The sequence below is a fragment of the Rhincodon typus genome, chromosome 9 (assembly GCF_021869965.1).
Source record: "Rhincodon typus isolate 14 chromosome 9, sRhiTyp1.1, whole genome shotgun sequence".
Classification (NCBI taxonomy): Eukaryota; Metazoa; Chordata; class Chondrichthyes; order Orectolobiformes; family Rhincodontidae; genus Rhincodon; species Rhincodon typus.
The window spans coordinates 14,269,006-14,279,116 of record NC_063340.1 but is presented as its reverse complement, the minus strand read 5'-3'; the positions used below and the strand labels follow the sequence as shown (position 1 = coordinate 14,279,116).

The 10,111-nt window shown below is 45.6% G+C and overlaps 1 protein-coding gene across 1 annotated transcript in view; it reads left to right on the top strand.

Moving 5' to 3' along the window:
• The first annotated feature begins 1,282 nt into the window (after positions 1 to 1,282).
• Positions 1,283 to 10,111, top strand: part of slc24a3 (solute carrier family 24 member 3) — a 314,482-nt gene continuing 305,653 nt past the window's right edge. Inside the window, exon 1 of the mRNA XM_048601427.1 lies at positions 1,283 to 1,302. The gene's annotated coding sequence lies outside the window, so the exon portion shown is untranslated. The remainder of the gene's footprint in view (positions 1,303 to 10,111) is intronic.

Sequence of the window (10,111 nt, the reverse complement as noted above, 5' to 3'; positions counted from 1 at the left end):
GTAAGACGGGATGCCATTTGAGATTTGATGGTGTAAGCTACATGATACATGTTACAGAAATTTAACCACAGTTGCCTGTGGCTGGTTGGGGGCTGCTGTCTATACTTCTCCAAATATCCCACTCCTCCATTTCTCAGATGATTACTCAACTTGATAACTTGGGAACACTGTACTTGGCTGAGTTACCTCCTGTCTATTTCCCAGTAAAGTTAGATCACATGAGATCTGGGGGGAGCTAGCCAATTGAGTACAACATTAGCTTGACAGTAGGAGACAAAGGGTGGTGGTAGAGGGTTGTTTTTTGGACTGGAGGCCTGTGACCAGCGGTGTTCCACTGTTGTTTATCATTTATATAAATGAATTGCGTGAGAATGTAGGAGGCATTGTTAGTAAGTCTGTGGATGACACCAAAATTGGTGGTAAAGGTGGGCAGCAAAGAAGGTTATCTAAGAGAACAACAGGATCTTGATCAGATGGGCCAATGGGCCGAACAGTGGCAGGTGGAGTTTAATGTAGATAAAGGTGAAGGTGTTGCATTTTGGTAAGGCAAGCCAGGGCAGGACTTACTTCGTTAATGGTCGGGCTCTGGGAGTGTTTTCGAACAGGTACGTAGTTCCTAGAAAGTGGTGTCAGAGGTAGACAGGTTAGTGAAGAAGGCGTTTAGCGCTCAGTCAGAGCATTGAGTGATAGGAGTTGGGATGTCATGTTGTTGCTGTACAGGAGGCCTGTTTTGAGTACTGCATATGATTCTGTTTACACTTATGTAGGAAGAATATTATTAAATTGGAAAGGGCGCAGAAAAGATTTGCAAGGATGTTACCGGGTTTAAGTTGTAAGGAGAGGCTGATAGCCTGGGACGTCTTCCCTAGAGTGTCGGAGGTTGGGGGGGTGACATTACAGAGGTTTGTAAAATCATGAGGGCATAGGTAAGGTGAATAGACAAGAGGAGGGGAATTCAAAACTAGAGGGCATAGTTTTAAGGTCAGAGGGGAAAGATTTTAAAGGGACCTGAGGGGCAACTTTTTCATACAGAGGGTGGTGCGAGTATACAATGAATTGATAGATACAGGTACAGTTAGAGCATTTCAAAAATATTTGGACAGGTACATGAATAGGAAATGTTTAGAGGGATATGGGCTAAATGCAGGCAAATGGGACTAGTTTAGTTTGGGAAACTTGGTCAGCATGGACGAGTTGGACCAAAGGGTCTGTTTCCATGCTGTGTGACTCTATGGCTCTGCCCCTGTTGCTCAGGTCACCTGAGGAGCCTTCCGAAGTTCACTACTCGAACTGCGTGATGAGGTAAAGCTGAAGGCATTAAATCATGCTTTATGTGTGATAAGGCTTGGATTACACGGATGTCCCTGCTGGTTGCATCTACATCCTATTACACACGACAGCAGTGTAGCGTGTCGTGTCATGTCTCTCAGTCAGTATGTCTGTATGCCTTTAAGAGACATGCCCGTGACATCATCACTATATCACACCATGTGACCTGAGAGTATAAAGATCTTATACTCCATCTTACCTAGAATCACTTCAAGCATGACACTCTACTGGAAGAATGCTTCTGTTTTGTAACTTCATAATAAGCCAGACTCTGCGTGCCTGAGGAATGTAATGATTTTATACAACAGTTTGTTGTCATGAATGTGTGTTGGATTCTTCAAAACTTCAATATCCACACTCAGTTTTGTACGTTGTGAGAGATAATCAGAGCCTTGCTGAATCGGATAAAGCCATCTGTGGAGGAAAAACTTACATTTTAGTACCCCTAGAGACTGTGGTGTAGTGGCAATGTGAGTAGACGGTGACATGAGTTCATATCACATCATAGCAGCTACTGGAATTCAAATTCAATGATTAGGTTTGGAATATTGCAGCACAGTGGTAGAATCTGGACCTCTGAGCCTGGAGAGCTGAGTTCAAGTCCTACCTGCTCCCGATGTGTGTAACAACATCTCTGAACAGGTTGATTAGAGAAAAAAATCTATAACGCTCATCTCAGTAAGGCTGGCACTGAAACTGTCATCAAACTGGTGTAGCCCATGTGAATCCAGACTTACAGGAATCTGGCAGGCTCAGCAATGGCCCAGGAAGCCACTCAGTTGGAGGGGAATTAAGAATAGGTAACGAATATTTAACTTGCTAGCAATGTAAAAACAAAAGGACAAGGAACAACACATTGGAAGACATCCTGTTACTTTGGGTTAACCCTTCTGGGCAAACTTGCACTTTGTAAGGTGTTGATTTGCCTCATGGTGATCAATAAACATTATGTGGTCTAGCTCAGGACCTCCTGCCTTGGCAGGCCAGTCTCTGCCGCATTTGCTGTGGAGGGAGAAAGGAGTTGGAAAGGTACATGATTCACTTGCCTGTTTTCTCTGGGCCCTGTTCTCAACCAGCTGCTTGCTTTTTCCAAATAGTCAGAGGTCATGGCTGTCAGGGGTGCTCTTCCACTTGTCAGTGTATTAATCCCATCAGGAAAACGTTAGTGGACATGGCCCATCATTGACCGATTGAAATTCGTACAAATAGTTGCGTTCATTGTCGTGTGATTTCTGACCTTGCCTCAACAGTGTAAGCCCCTCCATTTAACACGGCTGTGCAAAATCCTTAAAGCTATATCTTTAATAGAGAAGCTGAGCTCCAGCTCCACCCTCTCATATAGCAATTCTGTGAACATAAATTCTGACAACTTTTCGAAAGAATTTAGAGATCTATGTAACTTTTATACCTTCAGCCCATTCATCATAGCTTTTCCCATATTATGCAGTGCCCACTTTAATGTAACTAATGTTTAGTAACAGGGTTTAGTAATGGAGACTGTAATAACAGTGCAGAATGAATATCTTTGAGAGCGTGAGCCAAGGTGATAGATTAGACTGAAAAGTATTTGAGAAATTTTCCCAAAGAATTACAACCTTTGGAATACGGAGATCTAGAAATTGTGAATTCTACAAGTAGCAGTAATGGTTGGATTGATTGATGAATAAACAGTTCCATTTGGCTAAAGGGATGAAAGGGAACTGAGTTAGATGATTATACATGATCATACTGAATGGTAGAACAAGCTCAAAGGGCTGAATGGCCTACTCCTATTTTCTATGTTTCTAAGTACTATCATATATTTTAAATACAGTCTATGTAATATACACAATATGCATATATTTATGTGTGCATATGTCTACAGGAAAGGTCATTGTGAGTCCTGATATTGGGGTAGATACTAACTTTTTGTACTCTCCCAATGCTAATGTCCACCCAAGTTAGAGGATATAATACTGAAGATCTACTGTACTATATTGACGGTCATAAATGATTTACTGGAATAAAAGTTGGGTGCTGAAACAGTGAGTAAAAGCTCGGATGAATCATCCGAAAAGTGTTTATTACAAAGAAAGGATGAGATCTTATTTAAGTATTTCGCATACACAGGCAGTTGTAAAGCACTTCACAACCAGAGATAAGTACTGGCCGTGAAACAGGGGCATTTCTGTGCAGTGGGATCTTTTAGCAGCCTCTGCATAATGTCTCCTCTGAAACGTAGCACTGTCGACAATGCGGCATTCCACTCAAGTATCGACCTGAATTCTGTCAAGAGTGAGACTCCTGTGCAAAATCTTCTGACCAGCAGGAAAGAGAATCAGAGCTGTGCTAATCCAACAAAGCTAACCTTTCTTTTAAACTAATGTGTTGAACTGTCACTTCTGTTTCCTTTAGAAGCAGGGAGGTTGACATCAGCAAGGTCGGCCATCATATCCAGCTCCTTAGCTTGAGAACAAAACCACAGGCTTGGTTTTGTTTTTAAAAGGCTCATGATAGTGTTGCTTGGCTCATTAAGCTAGCTTTCATCCTGTGAACCCTAGAAATGGGAAGCCGTATTTCTAGAATCTGATCTTCCCTTAGTGTAAAGATGTCTTATTTTTTAATTGTGTCCGATCACAATTTTTTGACCATAAATGAACCAGTGGAGTAAAGAGATTAGCATCAAAGCAGACTTTGCTGCCACATTGGTTAGAATTCAATGAAAAGGGTAACGTTCTAATGTAAAATTCCATCCCATCTCTCAGTTTCCGATATGCCTTGGCTCTCCCACCTCAGGCACTGTCATCTGTCTTGTTGAGCCTTCACCTTGTGATATCCACCTCTTCACCCACTGTGGTCCAGATTTATTAATTATCATTTTTTATTATTCTGTTACTTGTTATTCAGGAGATGGAAGTGTCATTGACTTAGAGATCCCATGGTACAATTTCAATGACAGCTGGAAGAGTTGTTCCCAACTTTCTGGTGAACACTTCGCTCCCTGCCAACATCACTAAAATGGATTATTTGGGATAACAAGGTATAGAGCTGGATGAACACAGCAGGCCAAGCAGCATCATAGGAGCAGGAAAGCTGACGTTTCGGGCCTAGACCCTTCTTCAGAAATGGGGGAGGGGAAGGGGGTTCTGAAATAAATAGGGAGAGAGGGGGAGGCGGATAGAAGATGGATAGAGGAGAAGATAGGTGGAGAGGAGACAGACAGGTCAGAGAGGCGGGGATGGAGCCAGTAAAGGTGAGTGTAGGTGGAGAGGTAGGGAGGAGTCCAGGGAGGACGGACAGGTCAAGGGGGCGGGATGAGGTTAGTAGGTAGAGATGGGGGTGGGGCTTGAGGTGGGAGGAGGCGATAGGTGGGAGGAAGAACAGGTTAGGGAGGCGGGGATGAGCTGGGGTGGTTTTGGGATGCGGTAGGGGGAGGGTTGATTTTGAAGCTTGTGAAATCCACATTGATACCATTGGGCTGCAGGGTTCCCAAGCGGAATATGAGTTGCTGTTCCTGCAACCTTCGGGTGGCATCGTTGTGGCACTGCAGGAGGCCCAGGATGGGCATGTCGTCTGAGGAATGGGAGGGGGTGTTGAAATGGTTGGCGACTGGGAGGTGCAGTTGTTTATTGCAAACCGAGCGTAGGTGTTCTGCAAAGCGGTCCCCGAGTCTCCGCTTGGTTTCCCCGATGTAGAGGAGGCCACAACGGGTACAGCGGATGCAGTATACCACATTGGCAGATGTGCAGGTGAACATCTGCTTGATGTGGAAAGTCTTCTTGGGGCCTGGGATGGGGATGAGGGAGGAGGTGTGGGGACAGGTGTAGCACTTCCTGCGGTTGCAGGGAAAAGTGCCGGGTGTGGTGGGGCTGGAGGGGAGTATGGAGCAGACAAGGGAGTCACGGAGAGAGTGGTTTCTCTGGAAAGCAGATAAGGGTGGGGAGGGAAAGATGTCTTTGGTGGTGGGGTCGGATTGCAGATGGCAGAAGTGTCAGAGGATGATGCGTTGGATCCGGAGGTTGGTGGGGTGGTACGTGAGGACGAGGGGGATTCTTTTTTGGTTGTTATTGCGGGGACGGGGTGTGAGGGATGAGTTGCGGGAAATGTGGGAGACACGGTTGAGGGCGTTCTCGACCACTGAGGGGGGGAAGTTGTGGTCCTTGAAAAACGAGGACATCTGAGATGTACAGGAGTGGAATGCCTCATCCTGGGAGTAGTTGCGGTGGAGGCGAAGGAATTGGGAATAGGGGATGGCATTTTTACAGGAAGGTGGGTAGGAGGAGGTGTATTCTAGATAGATGTGGGAGTTGGTGGGCTTGAAATGGATATCGGTTTCTAGGTGGTTGCCAGAGATGGAGACAGAGAGGTCCAGGAAGGTGAGAGAGGTGTTAGAGATGGTCCAGGTGAACTTAAGGTTGGGGTGGAAGGTGTTGGTGAAGTGGATGAACTGTTCGAGCTCCTCGTGGGAGCACGAGGCGGCACCGATACAGTCATCAATGTAACGGAGGAAGAGGTGGGGTTTAGGGCCAGTGTAGGTGCGGAAGAGGGATTGTTCCACGTAACCTACGAAGAGGCAGGCATAGCTTGGGCCCATGCGGGTACCCATGGCCACCCCTTTTGTCTGTAGGAAGTGGGAGGAATTGAAAGAGAAGTTGTTGAGGGTGAGGACGAGTTCAGCTAAGCGGATGAGGGTGTCAGTGGAGGGGGACTGGTCGGGCCTGCGGGACAGGAAGAAGCGGAGGGCCTTTAGGCCATCTGTATGGGGAATGCAGGTGTATAGGGACTGGATGTCCATGGTAAAGATGAGGTGTTGGGGACCGGGGAATTCGAAGTTCTGGAGGAGGTGGAGGGCGTGGGTGGTGTCACGGACGTAGGTAGGGAGTTCCTGGTCCAAGGGGGAGAAAATGGAGTCAAGATAGGTGGAGATAAGTTCAGTGGGGCAGGAGCAGGCGGAGACAATGGGTCGACCAGGGCATTCAGGTTTGTGGATTTTGGGAAGGAGATAGAAGCGGGCGGTGCGGGGTTGGGGAACGATGAGGTTGGAGGCCGTGGGTGGGAGGTCACCTGAGGTGATGAGGTTGTGGATGGTCTTTGTTATGTAGCTACTTCCAGAATTTTCTGCAGCTAAATTGTCAAGGATCATAAAGCAGAACAGTAAGATATGTACAGGTGCACAAATGAATAAAGCAAAGTCCATATTTTTTTCCTTCATGGATTGTTAATATCACTGTCTAAGGCAGTATTTATTGCTCATCTCGCATTGCTATTTTTTGGAACCACTACAGTCCATGGGGACATCCATAGTGTTGTTAGGGAGAGAGTTCCACGATTTTAACCCAGCGACTGTGAAGGAACGGGGATTATATAGAGATAGTAAGAACTGCAGATGCTGGAGTCAGAGATAACACAGTGCGGAGCTGGAGGAACACAGCAGGCCAGGCAGCATCAGAGGAGCAGGAAAGTTGATGTTTCGGGTCGGGACCCTTCTTCAGAACATTCCTGAAGAAGGGACCCGATCCAAAATGTCACCTTTCCTGCTCCTCTGATGCTGCCTGGCCTGCTGTGCTCCTCCAGCTCCACTCTGTGTTATAGGGATTATGTAGAGTCGTGAACACAGCTCAGTCCATATTGCAAATGAGCCTTCCATTCATTCACTCCATCTATACTTACTGCTACATTGGGAAAGCAACTAACACAATCAAAGACCTCTCCCATCCTAGTAATACTGTCTTCCTCTCTCTTCTGTCGGGCAAGAGATATAAGGTTTCTATATGCATAGGAACAGATTCAAGGACAGCTTCTTCCCTGCTGTTATTAGACTTCTGAATGGACCCCTCAAATTTTAAATTTAATGTTGATTTCACTGTCTGTGCACATTCTCTCCAGCCACAACTCTGTCTTCCTCACTGTGTTCTGTTATCCGAATGCACTTTGTATGGTATGATCTGCCTGTACTGCATGCAAAACAAAACTTTGTACTGTACCTAGGTACATGTGACAATAATAAATCAAATCAAATCAAATATAGTTCCAGGTCAGAATGGGGAGTGGTTTGAAGGGGAACTTGTAATTGGTGGTGTTCCTATGTACCTGCTGCCCATGTCGTCCTGGGCAGGGGATAGAAATCATGGCTTTGGAAGATGCTGTTGAAGGAACGTTGGTCAGTTAATGCAGTGCAGCTTACAGATAGTGTACACTGCTGCCCCTGGGATTCAATGGTGGAGGGAGTGAACATTTAACGTGACAAATAAAACACTACTCATATGGCCCCATTGTCCTAGATAGTGTGGGGTTTGAATATTGTTGGAGCAGCACTTATCCAGGCAAGTGGCAAATACTTTGTCAGCATCCGTACTTGTAGATGGTGGATGGGTTTTGAGGTGAGTTAACCCTCTCGTGCTTCCCAGCCTCTCACCTGCTGTTGTAAAATTATTTCACAGTCGAGGGTGACAACATGTTTCCAGGTTTTTCTGGTACTTCACTCCCACTTGTTTCCCCTTCCTCAGCTAAAGGCATTGATTCTAAAGGCATTGAGTCATAGAGTTGTACAGCGCAGAAACAGGCCTTTCAATCCAATTCATCCGTGCTGACCAGATATCCTAAAGTAATCTAGTCCCATTTGCCCATATCCTTCTAAACCCTTCCTATTCATGTACGCATCCAGATGCCTTTTAAATGTTGTAATTGTACCAGCCTCCACCACTTCCTCTGGCAGCTCGTTCCATACACACATCACCCTCTGTGTGAAAAAGTTGCCCCTTAGGTCCCTTTTAAATCTTTCCCCTCTCCCCTTAAGCCCATGACTTCTAATTTTGGACACCCCCACCCTGGGGAAAAGACATTGGCTATTCACCCTATCCATGCCCCATGATGCTTCCTGCTGGATTAAGGATGTTCGCTCCCATCTACAGCTTCAACTCTGGCAGACAGCGAACGTCAACTATTATAGAGAAGATCCAACCCGATCCTAACGTGTACGTTCTAGTAGGTAGAATCGGACAGCACTGAGACTGTTTTCTGTTAAGTCTCGTGTTGAGATCCCCTGGTCCAATCCTAACAATCCAGATGCTTTTGTAGCTGAAACCCCAACAACAGAACAACTTACTGGCTATACCTGTTCTTTCGTGGGATGTGAGCATCACTGGCCAGGCCAACATTTATTGTCCATCCCTAATTGCCTTTGAAGTGCGTGGCTTGCTAAAGTATTTTAGAGGGACAGTAAGAATCAACTTCATCTGGAGTCACATGTAGGCCAAACCAGGGAAGGATGACAGATTTCCTTCCTAAAGGACATTAGTGAAAGAGGTGGCCTCCTGTGACCATCGATGATTGCCATCACTGAGGTGCCCTTTATGTTCCAGATATATTGGTTAAATTGAAATTCTAATAATTGCTGTAGTGGGATCCGAACCTGTATTTCCAAAGCATTACCCTGGGCTTCTGATTAGTCGAACAGTTACTTACTGCTACACCACCGTCTCCCCTCACTATATAGTGTGGCTGATGTCATTAAGTCACTGAAGGCACTTCAAAGGAGTGAAATATGAGCCTGAACAGACCCTTCAATCCAATTCGTCCATGCCAACCAGCTATCCTATATAAATCTATTCCCATTTGCCAACATTTGGCCCATATCCTTCTAAACCCTTTCCTATTCATGTGCCCATCCAGATGCCTTTTAAATGTTGTACATGTTCCATCCTCCACCACTTCCTCTGGCAGCTCGTTCCATAAGATATTAGGTCAGGTAAACAAAGGCTTGGTTAAGGAGAGAGCTTTGAAGGAGTGTCTTAAAAGAGGAAGGCGAGGAGAGAAGTGGAGAGTTCTGGAAATGGAATTCCGGAGATTAGGACTGAGGCAACTAGTGTTGGAGTGACTAAAGTGAGAGGTGGGCAGGATGCTTAAATTTGAGGAGTATGGGTATCTCAGAGTTTTATGCTGGAAGAGACGTCAGAACTAAGTAAAGCCAAGGAGGGATTTGAAAGCGCAGTGATGATTTTCAAATCCCATTGCTTGACTGGGAGCCAGTTTGGGTCAGCAAACACGAGGGTGATTTGTAAATAGTCTCAGTGTCGTGGGCAGTAGAGTTTGGATGACTTTAGGTTTGCAGAGGGTAGAATATAGGAGACCAACTGGGATTGAACTGGAATACACACGTTTTGAGCTTACAATGTCTCGAATAAAGGTCTCTGCAGCAGGTGAGCAGATAAAAGTCAGAGGTGGGAATGTAGGATCTCAGTGATGGTAGGACCAGGAGGTCAGAAACTCACCTGGAGACCTGATATGACACCAAAGGTTGTAAACAGGTTAAATTAATCTCAGACTGTTGCCAGGGAAATGAATGGTGTTGGTGGCTAGGTGACAGGGAGTGAGACAGAGTCCGAAAACAGTGGTCTTCATCTTCCCAGCCTCGAATAATTTGGTGCTATGTTGGATGCTTCTGAACTGATCCAAGAAAATTCCTTCCCATCAATCCTAAATTGTCTTCTTGGAGATGCTGTAGAATATGGTTTGGAGTGGGAAGAGGGTGTGTGAGAAATTTCTTTTCTCTTTCCCAAATCTTGAGGAAGTCTTCTGCTCCTTTCCTTGGTGTTTACAACAACGGCATATTGCATTTATATGGTGCCTTGGTGGTAAAGCACCCCAACAGGGACGTTATCACTTGCCATGGTGCTGTATAAAGATCTCACAGGACAGCTGACCAGAGATGGTTGATTTTGAAGAGTGTTTTAACAGAGGAAAGAAAGCTTTGGCGAGGGTATTCCAGAGTTAGGGCCAAGGCAGCTAAAGGAATGGCCGTCAT